The sequence below is a fragment of the Coregonus lavaretus genome, assembly GCF_964263955.1.
Source record: "Coregonus lavaretus genome assembly, chromosome: 34".
Lineage (NCBI taxonomy): Eukaryota > Metazoa > Chordata > Actinopteri > Salmoniformes > Salmonidae > Coregonus > Coregonus lavaretus.
Genome location: NC_140021.1, coordinates 24,876,601 through 24,892,787, shown reverse-complemented (window position 1 = coordinate 24,892,787; position 16,187 = coordinate 24,876,601).

Below are 16,187 nucleotides of genomic sequence, written 5' to 3'. Positions count from 1 at the left end.
CCCGGGGATCGAACCCACTACCTTGGCGTTACAAGCGCCATGCTCTACCAGCTGAGCTACAGAGGACCACAACAACAGCAACAGCAACAACAACAACAATAATAATAATCAGACCAGAAATCATGACCCGTCTGGAATTCAGCAGGGCAGATCCCCAAAGAGGTATGGGCTTTGTGTCATCTGACCTGAACTGCCTGGTGAAACCCCCAGGGCCACAGGAATAATTTAAAGCCAGTTTCAAGGCTGCACAGTTACAATACAATTTTTGGTTAAAATACAGAAATAAGATAAGCTCACATTTAACAAGTTTTTATAAAAACACTCTGCCACAGAATCGAAAGTAGTTACAGTCCAATTCCACAACGAAACCATCCAAGAGTACGACATAGAAGTTTAGTTACACCGTTTTCGACACACCCTTAAGTCAGCAGCTAGGAGGGTTCCAGACAAAGACAACATCTGCACTGGGGCTCGAAAATGGCTTGTGCAGTTAAGACAAGACCCAACAGGAATGGTCGGAGTCCAACATCTCCCCAGTCATTATACTTTGATCTGGTTTCATCCAAATATCATCAAATGTAATGAAAAACATGATTTTATTTTGACCTAACCAGTTGGGTCACAAACAACCCATTGTTTTCTTTAAATTGGGTTGTTAATGCTTTTTTTTTTTTTTTTTTACGGAGTATGAACATGGCATAAGTCATAACAAAATGTGTAACATTCATTTTAAAGCCGCAACATTTTTTAAGTTTTGGTCCCATGTTTCATGAGCTGAAATAAAAGATCTCAGAAATGTTACATGAGCACAAAAAGCTTATTTCTCTCTAATTTTGTGCACAAATTAGTTTACCTCCCTGTTAGTGAGCATGTCTCATTTGCCAAGATAATCCATCCACCTGACAGGTGCGGCATATCAAGAAGATGATTAAACAGCATGATCATAACACAGATGCACCTTGTGCTGGGGACAATAAAAGGGCACAATAAAATGTAAAGTTTTGTCACACAACACAATGCCACATGTCTCAAGTTTTGAGGGAGCGTGCAATTGGCATGCTGACTGCAGGAATGTCCACCAGAGCTGTTGCCAGAGAATGTAATGTTAATTTCTATAAGATAAGCCGCCTCCAACGTTGTTTTAGAGAATTGGCAGTACGTCCAAACGGCCTCACAACCACAGACCACGTGTATGGCGTCATGTGGGGGAGTGGTTTGCTGATGTCAATGTTGTGAAAAGAGTGCCCTATGATGGCAATGGGGTTATGGTATGGGCAGGCATAAGCGACGGACAATGACCACAATTGCATTTTATCGATGGCAATTTGAATGCAGAGAGATACCGTGACGAGATCCTGAGGCCCATTGTCATGCCATTCATCCTCCGCCATCACCTCATGTTTCAGTATACTAATGCACGGCCCCAGGTCACACCAGATACTGACTGGTTTTCTGATCCACGCCCCAATGTGACCAATGGATGCATATTTGTATTTCCAGTCATGTAAAATCTATAGATTAGGGCATAATGAATTTATTTAAATTGACTGATTTCCTTATATGAATTTTAACTGAGTAAAATATTTGAAATTGTTGCATGTTGCATTTATATTTTTGTTCAGTATTGAAACAGCCCTGTTGTTGACGGCTGTAGTGATGGTTGGTGTGAAGCTGGGTTGGGCCATATGGGATGTGTCGGCTTTATGTTGGGATCAGGGAGGGATTGAGCAGTAATGGGTGGGCATTGTTGGGGAGCGTACGGTGATCCCACAGGATTCATCTGATGAGCCGGGATTTGATTCATCTGCTCCGTCTATCGATTTGTTTTGGCCATACAGATCTCTAACTCTGCTGTTGAAGCTCAACTTTTTTATTTTTAACCAATTCTGAGAAGGTAATACCTCTGAAAACAATTTCATCTCCTTCTTCCATCTCTCGTCATCCAAAACTTGCTCTTCTTCTGATCAAAGTTGTATGGTGGTGGATATGTGGCTCGTCTCCAATGTTGAAATGAAAGTTGAATTATATCTAAGGAAAAATACCAATTTGCTCACCTTGTAGCCTATAATTTGATGCAACCTCAACAAGTATAAGATAGAGGTTGAGCTCAATCTGTCAATAACGTAATAGTCACTTCAATAAGGAGCAAAAATATAACTTGAAAACCATTATTTTCATAATTTTTTCAAGATTGGCTTTCAAATGAATAAAACATTCATTAATTTATATATTCTTTACACCCACCCCTAAAGATTACACCCCCATAGCTTTGAGTGATGTTTTCAGGTCTAACTTTCTGTCATGTTGGACGAGACTCTCATCAGTGTATTTCACATCCATCCACAGCAGCCTCTCCTGGGATACTTCAAATTCGAGCAGAAGCATGCAGTGTGCTGGACTGTACCCAATGAAGACAGATCCCCCTCATGTTAGCCAATCCTGCTGGATATTCAAGAGGCAGCCCTAATGACGGAGGACATGTACTCGGAGGATGCGAGTGAAGTATTTATCAATGGGCCCTGGTCAAAAATAGTGCACTACATAGGGAATAGGGTGCAATTTGGGACGCACTCACAGGCTGTGTTGACTTCAAGGCCTTCAGGCTTGCAGATTCTTTGAACAGACACAGAGAGTGGAACAGGGCAGGAAAGGGTCTGGCAAACAGAATGCTCAGGGGGTATCTGTATACAACAGTGATGTACAATATACAGCCTGGTCTGGTCTGTCTGTACTATTGGATAAAGCAGGTGGTTGATCATTGAAGTGGGTATTTTTTGATATAGGAGAATATCCTGTAATAGACTAGTACCTCAATCTTGTAGGGTCGGTTTCCTTGACACTGACTAAGCCTTGTCCTGGATGTCACGATCGTCAGGGAGAGACCAATGCGCAGCGTGATGAACAAACATACTTTAATTAGTTAACGTGTAAACAAGATACAAAACAAGAAACGACTCGTGAAGTCCACGGTGACAATGACCGAACACGGAACAAAAACCCACAAACACAAAGGGAAAACAGACAGTTTAAATATGGCTCCCAATCAGAGACAACCAGCCAACAGCTGACACTCGTTGCCTCTGATTGGGAGTCACTCAGGCAAAACATAGAAATAGACGAACTAGAACCCCCAACATAGAAACACACCACATAGAACAAACACACCCTGGCTCAACAACTAGAGTCCCATAGCCAGGGTGTGACAGTACCCCCCCCTAAAGGCGCGGACTGCGACCGCGCCTCAAAAAGAGCAAAACAGGGGAGGGCTGGGTGGGCATACCTCCTCGGCGGCGGTTCTGGCTCCGGGCTTGCCCACCACCCTCCAACAAACCCCCCATAGCGCCCCTGGTCCGGTCTGGCCCCGCTGGCTAGAGTTGGACTGGACGTAGCAGGAGCGGTTAGCTTCAACTCCGTAGTGGAGCCGTTGACCGGTACCTGGTTAGGCACCGGTGAACCAGGCATGGGTTGTGCCGGACAGACGACGCGCACCCCTGGCTTGGTGCGTGAGGCAAGAAAGGACCGGACCTGGCTGACGATACGCACCCCTGGCTTGGTGCGTGGAGCAGCAACGGGCCTCACTGGACTGACGACTCGCACCCCTGGCTTGGTGCGAGTGGCTGGAACGGGCTGGACCAGGCTGACGACTCGCACCCCTGGCTTGGTGCGAGTGGCAGGAACGGGCTGGACCAGGCTGACGACTCGCACCCCTGGTTTGGTGCGAGTGGCAGGCACGGGCTGGACCAGGCTGACGACTCGCACCCCTGGCTTGGTGCGAGTAGCAGGAACGGGCTGGACCAGGCTGACGACTCGCACCGTAGACTTGGTGCGAGTGGCAGGAACAGGCCGGGCCGGGCTGGCGACGCGCACCGTAGACTTGGTGCGAGTGGCAGGAACAGGCCGGGCCGGGCTGGCGACGCGCACCGTAGGCTTGGTGCGTGGAGCAGCAACGGGCCTTACCGGGCTGGCGATGCGCACCGTAGGCTTGGTGCGAGGGGCAGGAACAGGCCGGGCCGGGCTGGCGACGCACACCGTAGACTTGGTGCGGGGAGCAGGCACGGGCCGTGCCGGACTGACGAAGCGCACCACTGACTTGGTGCGGGGAGCAGGAACGGGCCGGACCGGGCTGGCGACGCGCACCACAGGCTCGATGCGAGGAACAGGAACAGACCGGACCGCACTGGGGACACACACCCCTGGCCCTACGCGGGGATCAGGAACGGGCCGGACCGGACTGGTAACACACCCCAGTACCTCTCGCCGTGCCTCCACACTTTCCTTCCCCTTAGTGACCAGTGGCCCCCTTAACATGGCGGCCTCCTCTGCCAACCCGCTGGACCGCCGCTCTATCGCGGCCTCCTGCTGCCCCGACGTCGTGAGCCCCCCCCTAAACATTTTCTGGGGGTCTCTCCTCCCTGTGGGCCAGGCCTCTATAGTTTTTGCCCAACCCTCGCTCTTCTGCCTCCAACTCCAGCCATTCTGCTCTTCATTAGGCTTGACCCAGTCGAGACTCTTCCTCCACTGTTCCCAAGTCCACCCTCTCTGCTCTTCACTCGGCTTAGCCCAGTCGAGACCCCTACTCCATCGATCCCAAGTCCTTCCTCTCTCCTCTTCACGCTGCTTGGTCCAGTTTTGGTGGGTTTTTCTGTCACGATCGTCAGGGAGAGACCAATGCGCAGCGTGATGAACAAACATACTTTAATTAGTTAACGTGTAAACAAGATACAAAACAAGAAACGACTCGTGAAGTCCACGGTGACAATGACCGAACACGGAACAAAAACCCACAAACACAAAGGGAAAAAAGACAGTTTAAATATGGCTCCCAATCAGAGACAACCAGCCAACAGCTGACACTCGTTGCCTCTGATTGGGAGTCACTCAGGCAAAACATAGAAATAGACGAACTAGAACCCCCAACATAGAAACACACCACATAGAACAAACACACCCTGGCTCAACAACTAGAGTCCCATAGCCAGGGTGTGACACTGGACTACAACAAATTCAATTGAGAATCTCATAGAGAAATGTAATAAAGAAACCGCCTCGTAGAGTCTCAAATATTATGAAAGCTTTCAGGAAATAATAAACTCAGCAAAAAAAGAAACGTCCTCTCACTGTCAACTGCGTTTATTGTCAGCAAAGTTAACACGTGTAAATATTTGTATGAACATAAAAAGATTCAACAACTGAGACATAAACTGAACAAGTTCCACAGACATGTGACTAACAGAAATTGAATAATGTGTCCCTGAACAAATGGGGGGTCAAAATCAAAAGTAACATTCAGTATCTGGTGTGGCCACCAGCTGCATTAAGTACTGACGTGCATCTCCTCCTCATGGACTGCACCAGATTTGCCAGTTCTTGCTGTGAGATGTTACCCCACTCTTCCACCAAGGCACCTGCAAGTTCCCAGAAATTTCTGGGGGGAATGGCCCTAGCCCTCACCCTCCGATCCAACAGGTCCCAGACGTGCTCAATGGGATTGAGATCAGGGCTCTTCGCTGGCCATGGCAGAACACTGACATTCCTGTCTTGCAGGAAATCCCGCACAGAACGAGCAGCATGGCTGGTGGCATTGTCATGCTGGAGGGTCATGTCAGGATGAGCCTGCAGGAAGGGTACCACATGAGGGAGGAGGATGTCTTCCCTGTAACACACAGCGTTGAGATTGCCTGCAATGACAACAAGCTCAGTCCGATGATGCTGTTACACACCGCTCCAGACCATGACGGACCCTCCACCTCCAAATCGATCCCGCTCCAGAGTACAGACCTCAGTGTAACGCTCATTCCTTCGATGATGAACGCAAATCCGACCATCACCCCTGGTGAGACCAAACCGTGACTCGTCAGTGAAGAGCATTTTTTGCCTGTCCTGTCTGGTCCAGCGACGGTGGGTTTGTGCCCATAGGCGACGTTGTTGCCGGTGATGTCTGGTGAGGACCTGCCTTACAACAGGCCTACAAGCCCTCAGTCCAGCCTCTTTCAGCCTATTGCGAACAGCCTGAGCACTGATGGAGGGATTGTGTGTTCTTGGTGTAACTCGGGCACTTGTTGTTGCCATCCTGTACCTGTCCCACAGGTGCGATGTACCGATCCTGTGCAGGTGTTGTTACACGTGGTCTGCCACTGAGAGGACGATCAGCTGTCCGTCCTGTCTCCCTGTAGCGCTGTCTTAGGCATCTCACAGTACGGACATTGCAATTTATTGCCCTGGCCACATCTGCAGTCCTCATGCCTCCTTGCAGCATGCCTAAGACACATTCACGAAGATGAGCAGGGACCCTGGGCATCTTTCTTTTGGTGTTTTTCAGAGTCAGTAGAAAGGCCTCTTTAGTGTCCTAAGTTTTCATAACTGTGACCTTAATTGCCTACCGTCTGTAAGCTGTTAGTGTCTTAACGACCGTTCTACAGGTGCATGTTCATTAATTGTTTATGGTTCATTGAACAAGCATGGGAAACAGTGTTTAAACCCTTTACAATGAAGATCTGTGAAGTTATTTTGAATTTTACAAATATCTTTGAAAGACAGGGTCCTGAAAAAGGGACGTTTCTTTTTTTGCTGAGTTTAGAACGATGAACAGGTAGTTAACACCTTGCATGCAGATGATGTCCCAAGCAGGACTATGTTCAAGGCACACCAGTGACGTACTATTGAACTTTTGCACTCACAAGGGAATATCAGAGATCAAATAATGAATTGGTTTGTCCACTGCTGGACAACAGTATGCAGAGCATGTTCACTCTAGTGAGATAATTGACAGATTAGAATCCCGACAGGGACGGTTGATTGATGAGTGTGTTGTTTTCAGGAGTTTATTTATGAATCCTCTTATTCATTTCTCAAAGGTTTCGTCCAAAATGGCAACCTATTCCGTGTATATGGTGATATTTGGGAAGCAGCCCAAGTATGGAAACATGGTCACAGATTGGGATGTTGCATAGTCTCGTTGGAAAGAACCAAGCAGGGATGATGTTGGATTCATCAAACGTATTATTTTCTTTAGACACAGACATTTGAATGCATTATTTACTTTAAGGTCAAGGCATTTACCATAGCACTCCCGGGTGAGTAGAGCTGTTATTGTGCTCAATACTGCATACAAAAACAAGCTCCACAGAATATTTTGTGGAGAACATACAATAGCATCTTTGTGTGTCACTGACCCTATCCACACTACAACTTATATAAACTTCAGTATATTGGTGTTAAGGGTTCATGAGTGTTTGTTAATGTTGTAACCCTGTTTGTGTGCAATTGCAAGTGTTACAAACCATTTTTGACGACTATTTTGTATTACTCAGTCTTTTGTTAATTTTTTTTACCAAAAAGATAAGTAATTAATGAGAACATATTAAAAATAAACTATACAAAAAATGTATTACGTAATTCATTAGATTTCGAAACGGACCATACATATCACTGATAACACTTTAAAAAGCCTGGAAATGCTAATCTTACCCTGTCTGGCTCTTGGAATAAATAAAATATATATTGATTTTGAATAAATAAAACACTCATGGGATGAGTCCTAAATGGTACCCTATTCCCTACATTGTCAACTATGGTAAAACGTTAGTGCTCTATATATGCAATAGGGTGCCATTTGGGATGTAGATTGCTTGATTTGCATCCCTGTGATCCATAGAATGTATTATCTCTATGGAATTTAGCATTCAGTATTATCTGCAACACCCCAAATCAATACAGTGTGCCTTTGAATATGGATCAGGGCATAGATTTGTTGAAGAGCAAGTCCTAGTTTACTGGAAAGCATTTAACAAATTACAAGCTTTCATTAGAAAAGACTACCCCCTCATTCAGTGTAATTTAGCATACAATCTTTGAAATAAGGGTACGGTTAGGGTATAGTATTGTTCCCTGGGGTACAAAAATATCAAAATACTCATAATGTACCTTCAGAGCAGCTACACATAATGATCTCACATAGTACTGTTCAGTACCTTTTAAGGTACATGTTTTGAATGTAAAGTTATTATCATCATACGCTCACTCTCAGAAAAAGGGGTACGGTTTGAAAGTATATTTCTATTTCCCAGGGGAGAATGTATTTTGTGTACCCTCAATACCCTCAATACCCACAGTAAGGTACAATTATGCATTTTTGCCACCTAAAAGAAACTAACAGCTTTGTCACTGGGGTCGTACCCTAAAAAGGCAAACGTCTACCATAATAATTATCATATTTCCCAGCATGCTCTACAGCAGGTAGATTTTTTTAGATTTGTTTTTAATATCTGTGTTTTTGCATTGATTAATCTTATGCTACACATATATAAATAACATTCCTCTTTCTCAACTATTTTTTTGCACCAGTTACTGAAATGGTTGCTGCAGTTTAAAGGACTTAGGTAGTCTTCTCACAACATGGCAGTCATTCTGAATGTAGGTTGTGGGTGAATAAAATTCCCATACAACTCTGGTTTTCTCTTAATTATGCACAAGCCTGTGCAGGGGAGATTTTCTGGGGTTGTGCCCCTCTCTTTACCTTCTTTCTCTCTCTCTTCTATTTTCTTTTTGACGGACTAGGGTACAGCGCTAGTAACAGTGGCTTGACCACAGCTGGTACTGTTCCCCTAGTCCACTGACCACACCGACACCTGAAGGACTGGGGAAGAAGGAAAGGTAACTGTGGCTTGACGGAGGCCTGACCTGACTCCCTAATCCACAGATCACCCGGACCCCCACAGTGTCCAGAACCAGCATCGAACCAGCTTCCTGGGGAGGACACGATGTACTGCAGGCCTTGAGCCGAGTAAAAGCACTGCCGTGGCTAGCCTTTATAATCACTCTACCCCCTGGCCTGCAGCCCTACTCCCATGCTTATTTTTTTCTGGGATGAACCCAGGAGCGATGCAGCACTGCAATGCGGTGAGGATGACGCTATTCCCCAACATGGAGGCTGCTGAGGACCGCGCCACCAATCGCCGGGGAGCAGGAGCAGGAGCAGGAGCAGGAGCTGGAGCTGGAGCTGGAGCAAGAGCAGGAGAAGCAACAGCAACAACAGGAGCAGCAGCCAGAAACCATGACCCACCTGAAATTCAGCACGGCAGTTCTCTAGAGAGGTATGGGCTTTGTGCCGTCTGACCTGAACTGCCTGGTGAAACCCATATGGCCACAAGAAGAATTTTAAGCCAGTTTAGAGACACCCCAGTTACAAGAACAGTTTTAGTAACAATTCTGAAGTTGCAAAGATTCAGCCCCATTTAATAGATTTAGAGCATATCCTCTTTCTGAAACAGAATCTAAGCTAGTAACAGTACAGATTCACAATGAATGCATCCATGACTATAACATGCAAGTTTGTTTAACCCATAACAGTCTAAGCCCTGTCTAAGCCAGGGGTGTTATACTAAGCTACTGTATGTGGAATTGTTTTAAGAAGATCATACCAAGTATCATTTAGCTATATTGATTTTGAATTGTAAGTCCCCTTGAAGTATCAAGCCCCCAAAAATGATACAAAAATTACCAAACAGAAAAGACCAGACAAACAACAGACCAACAACAGACCAGATCAGAAGACCACCCCAGAACCCCAACACCAGCAAACACGACTCCCAAAACCCCCTATCCCCTTTGAGAAACATCATAGAGGCCCTCATCGACCTCTGCAACGAAATTATCAAACCCGAACCTGGACCCCCCCAATAACACATCACCATGATCCTGACAATACCATCAGAACAGAAATACTTTCTTCAGATGGATGTTCATGGTTGCCTCCCCACTAGAAAATCCATACATAGACGGCACAAGGTACGTACAGAGAACTGCCCTCACGGATGCACTCACACGGAACTCAACTTCCAACTGTTAGTGAGTGCTTCGTGGCCAAGTGGGTCTCTGGGCCCTGTTGGTTCCCTCTGTCCTCCAGCCTCCAGCGTCCAGCCTTGCCGCCGCATTGCTCTTCCAACAGCACCAAGCCAGGCCAATGAACATACCCTCCACCCCCCTTCTCCCTCCGTACATCTACACATATCCCTCTCACAGAACCAGGAACCATTCATCACCACACCAGAAGAGGTGTGGAGGAAGGACCAAAGATCTAGACCTACGCCTGGAGTGAGCAGGCCATAGGGGAGTACCATCACTGACCTCAGGGTCTTGGGCTTCCAAGTGTGTCTTCTCGCTTCTCTGTTTGTCCTTCCTCCTCTCTGCAGATCAAACATCTGTCCCAATTCCAGCACCAGAACCAGCACCAGACCCAGCACCAGAACACCAGACGAGGTGTGGAGGGAGAACCAAACATCTAACCTTCACTCAGAGCGAGTGGACCACAGGGGAGTGCCACCACTGACCTCTGGTTCTAGGGCTTCCTTGTGTGTCTGCTTGCTCCTCAGGTTGTCCTTCCTCCCCTCTATAGATACAGTCCCAGCATCAGCACTGACACAGCTCCCTGATTCCAGTACCAGCACCAGAATACCAGACGAGGCATGGAGGAGTGACCAAATATCTAACCTTCACCAAGAGCGAGCGGACCACAGGTGAGTGCCATCATTGACCTCTTGCTCCTCAGGTAGTCCTTCTTCCCCATGCAGGCCCAATTGCAGCACCAGCACCAACCCAGTTGCCGATTTCCCGTTCCAGTCCCAGCACCACTGTCGTGTAAAAAAGTTATCTACATTTAATATCTGCAATATTACAGGCAGTTAATAAATAAAAAATATAAAAAGAAAGCACCATTGACCTCTGGGTCTAGGGCTTTCTGCTTGTTCCTTGGGTTGTCCGGCCTACCCTCTACAGACCCAGATCCTGACCCAGCATCTGCAACAGCCCCAGTGTCCTGCTTCCCGGTTCCCGATTCCTGGTGCCTAATTCCAACACCAGACCCTGCATCAATCCATGTTTTCCAGTCCCGGCCCCAGCACTAGCACAGTCCCCACCCCTTCCCCTCCCCAACAAAACGACATAGACCAGGGGTGTCAAACGTCCGGCCCGCGGGCCGGATCAGGCCCGCAAACGGGTTTAATCCGGCCCGCGAGATGATTTTGTAAAGTATAAAAATGAGCTGCAATTATTCAATAAAATAAACTGCTGTTCCAATTGTGTCCACTGGATGGCGCAATAGCAATTGTGTTAAGCAAGCAAACTGTTTATACCGGGGCAGAGCAAATAGGTCAAGCAAGTGCAGCCAGTCCGGATGAGCTACTTTGTTTTGCCCGCGATATTTATTACGGTTTCTACTTTTAACATTGCCCCAATATGTCTCTGTCAAAAAAGAGAAAAGTGGACACAGAGTGCAGAGTTTTCCAAGAAAAATTGTCATCCTTCTATTTATTCACGGAATTGAAAGGGAAAGCTGTATGTTTGGTGTGTTCACAGCATGTTGCAGTGCTGAAAGAATATAACCTTCGTCGCCACTATGTTAGTCTTCATGCCGACAAATATGACAACTTTCAAGGACAGCGGAGAAGAGAGAAGGTGAATGAACTGTTGGTGGGTCTGAAGAAACAGCAGTCTGTGTTTACTCACAGCCGAGACATCAGTGACGCTGCAGTGAAAGCTAGCTACCTCATTGCTAATGACATCGCAGTGGCTTCAAAACCATTTAGTGAGGGTGAATTTGTAAAAACATGCATGATGAAGGCAGCAGAGATTGTGTGCCCTGTAAAGCACCAGGCTTTTGCAAATATCAGCCTGACAAGAAACACAGTTGCAGACAGAATTTCCGATCTTTCAGTGGATTTGGACAGCCAGTTGAAGCAAAAAGTAAAGTCATTTATTGCGTTTTCGGTTGCAATTGATGAAAGCACGGACATTACAGATGTTGCACAACTGGCCATTTTCATCCGCGGAGTTGATGACACATTGACCGTCACCGAGGAGTTCGTGGAGATGACAGATACAACGACAGCAGCTGATATTTTCACTGCACTCGTCGGCGCGCTGGACAGGGTCGGAGTGGACTGGTCCCGCGTTGTCAGCCTGGCTACAGATGGTGCGCCCTCAATTATCGGGAAAAAAGCAGCCGTTGTGACAAAGTTCAGAGAGAAAGTGCAATCTGCAAATGGAGGACGTGATTTTTGGACTTTTCACTGTATTTTGCACCAGGAGGCTTTGTGTTGCAAGTCATTAAAGATGGATAACGTCATGAATAAAACAAAGTTGCGCTCAAGGCTCACGCACAAGCACTTGAATCACATCCTGAAGTTGGCTGCCACTCAGGATGTGACGCCTGATATTGATGCGCTGGTGAAAGCTAAAAGATGCCAGGTATCAGGAGTCAAATAAACTATGCAACCCCACTTAAAGTGCTGCATGAGACACCCTGATATAGTTCTGTGATCTGTGATATACTTCTGTGAATCACTGAGGCATTGTGTGTTTGTGTGTTGTTTGTCCTCAGAATTTCAAATAACTTGAGGTGTTTTATGATTAATAGTGATGTTGTGCTTTTGGACACACTGTCCTCAGGCTCCAGCTTTATGTTTATATGTTTTTATGTTGATGTGCTATTGTTTTTAATTGATTTTATTTTATTTGTATATTTAACCTATTCTTGACTCTGTGGTTCTTGCACTTGTTTGGGGAACAGGACTTCATTATTTGCATCTACATTTCTGCCTGAGAAATGACACCCTGATATAGTTCTGTGATCTGTGAAACAGTTATGTGAATCACTGAGGCATTGTGTGTTTGTGTGTTCTTTTTCTTTAGAATTTTCAAATAAACTTCAGGTGTTTTATGATTAATAGTGATGTTGTGCTTGTACTATTTTGGACACACTGTCCTCAGGCTCCATCTTTATGTTTTATGTTGATAGTATTAAAACAAAGAAAACAATCTGAAGTTGTTGTTTTTAAGTTATATATACCATGATTTTACCGGTCCGGCCCACTTGGGAATAGATTTTCCTCCATGTGGCCCCTGAGCTAAAATGAGTTTGACACCCCTGACATAGACAGACCGTCAACCACTCCGCAAGACCAACTATTCAAGCAAAAACCCCAATCTCAACATACACTGCAAAATAAAAGCAAGCAAGCAAACAAACAATCAAACAAACAAGAAATAAATATGGGTTGATTTTCTCACTTCTTCGTTTGACAATTTGATGTGATCTGCCTGTTTTAGGTATGATTTGGTGACTTATTGATTGAATTGCTTATTTATTGGACAGTTTGAAGTATCTCTTAACTTCATTGATAATTTAATTCTGTGTTGACTTGAATAACCAAATAATATGACCAAAAAATTCCAACTGTTGGATATCCTAACTTTGCCTGGATTCCAATAGGAATTATACGTCACTTTGCATACCAGCATAACGTGACTTGCAGGTAGGGTTACGAAATTATGAAAACTTTCTCAACGTTCCCAGGTTTCCAGAATTTCAGTGTGAAGAGTCCTGGAAACAAGTGCATGCTAGACATGGCCTGTAAACCATGAAAGTATTAGGGTAAAGATAGGCATCAAAAAATGCCTTACAAGATATGTAACATATTGTCAAAAATAATTTCAATGATAACATCCACCTAGGAATTCACTTGGTGAAGGCCACAGGTCTGAACATCAATTCAACAACCATGTCTATGTCACTATCAAGTACAGTCATGGGTGGTAACTCTACAATTCACTCGAAAAGGCAAGGCACACTGGGAAATTATATTAGAGTCGCGGCTTAGTGGGGGCATGGCTTTCAGGTAGTTATTTTGGCCACCTGTGAGAAGTGTTGTACCAGTTTAAGTGGTCTATGGTAAAGGTAGTACTTTTTATTAGGTACAATTGGCTTTGTCACTGTGGTGGTACCCTATAAAGACAAAATGTAACTTTTATCAAATGTAAATTTGTACCTGTGGACTGTATGTAAGAAAGGTACTATCCAGGGTATGAAATAGAGTGCAATTATGTACCTATAACTAAAGTTACAAAAGGATGACCTTATACACCCCAGTGACAAGCAGTTGTACCCCTTTAAGAACTAATATAAACCTTTATTTCAGAGAGGGTACTTGTATATGCACATCAATTCAGGATAACACTCATTGTTTAATGTAATTATAATACAGTCCTATGAGGACTAATAGCATTACTATACTGTATATATGATTAAGGCCTATGATAGGAGAAGAATCTGAACATACCTCAGTGGTTTGGCTGTGGCTATCTAACAACAAAGTGGTAGAGCTCACACAGAGAAGCTGTAAAGCTTCAATAACAATCCAGCTCACAATGCTCTGTGAGAAATGCTTTGATTGGCACCAGTCTTGAAGAAAGCGGCCCCTGAGTACATCCTTACACTCATCCATTCCAATCAATTACAGAAGAATGTTACTTACTGCAATGGAACTGTTGAACAGTCAATGACTTATTAATGAATTAATTGTCTGTTGTTGTCTCTATCTGTCTCTTTAGGGTGGCAGGTAGCCTAGCGGTTAAAGCGTTGGGCCAGTAACCGAAAGATTGCTAGTTTGAATTCCTGAGCCGACAAGGTGAAAAATCTGTCAGCCTGTACATGAGCAAGGCATGTAGCCCTTTCCTGCAGTCAAGTGGCCTGATGGGTGGAATGTTATTCATATTTTTCCTAATTAATATACATAATATTTTCTAAACCTGCAGGGTCCCTGTCAATAAAGGCTGATTCCACACTCTCCGAGGGTGTCTTTTTCACACTTGTACAAGTTACACACTTGTACATGTGTGAAACCGGAGAAATATAAGACACTTGCAAGTATCTTCACTGACATTTTCAACATGTCCCTGACTGAGTCTGTAATACCAACATGTTTCAAGCAGACTACCATAGTCCCTGTGCCCAAGAACACTACGATAACCTGCCTAAATGACTACAGACCCGTAGCACTCACGTCTGTAGCCATGAAGTGCTTTGAAAGGCTGGTCATTGCTCACATCAACACCATTATCCCAGAAACCCTAGACCCACTCCAATTTGCATACCGCCCCAACAGATCCACAGGATGCAATCTCCATTGCACTCCACAATGCCCTTTCCCACCTGAACAAAAGGAACACCTAGATGAGAATGCTATTCATTGACTACAGCACAGCGTTCAAAACCATAGTGCCCTCAAAGCTCATCACTAAGCTAAGGACCCTGGGTCTAAACACCTCCCTCTGTAACTGGATCCTGGACTTCCTGACGGGCCGCACCCAGGTGGTAAGGGTAGGTAACAACACATCTGCCAAGCTGATCTTTAACACTGGGGTCCCTCAAGGGTGCTTGCTCAGTTCCCTCCTGTACTCCCTGTTCACCCATGACTGCATGGCCAGGCACGACTCCAACACCATCATTAAGTTTGCTGACGACACAACAGTGGTAGGCCTGATCACCGACAGCGATGAGACAGCCTATAGGGAGGAGGTCAGAATCCTGGCCGTGTGGTGCCAGGATAACAACCTCTCCCTCAACGTGATCAAGACAAAGGAGATGATTGTGGACTAGAGGAAAAGGAAGACCGAGCACGCCCCCAATCTCATTGACGGGGCTGTAGTGGAGCAGGTTGAGAGCTTCAAGTTCCTTTGTGTCCACATCACCAACAAACTATCATGGTCCAAACACACCAAGACAGTCGTGAAGAGGGCACGACAAAGCCTATTCCGCCTCAGGAGACTGAAAAGATTTTGCATGGGTCCTCAGATCCTCAAAAAGTTATACAGCTGCACCATCGAGAGCATCTTGACTGGTTGCATCACTGCCTGGTATGGCAACTGCTCGGTGTCCGACCGCAAGGCACTACAGAGGGTAGTGCGTACGGCCCAGTACATCACTGGGGCCAAGCTTCCTGCCATCCAGGACCTCTATACCAGGCGGTGTCAGAGGAAGGCCCTAAAAATTGTCAAAGACTCCAGCCACCCTAGTCATAGACTGTTCTCTCTGCTACCACACGGCAAGTGGTACCTGAGCGCCAAGTCTAGGTCCAAAAGGCTTCTTAACAGCTTCTACCCCCAAGCCCTAAGACTCCTGAACAGCTAATCAAATGGCTACCCGAACTATTTGCATTTCACTGTTGTATTCGGCGCATGTGACGAATAACATTAGATTTGATTTGATGTCTGTCTGTCTCTCTTTCATTCTCTCTCAATCTTGGCCGTGACATCACTCTCAGGGGGAGTGGGATATGCAAAAAAAAAACATAATAATCAATTTCACACTTGGACAGGTTTCACATTTATAGATGTGTGAAACAGGACAAAAC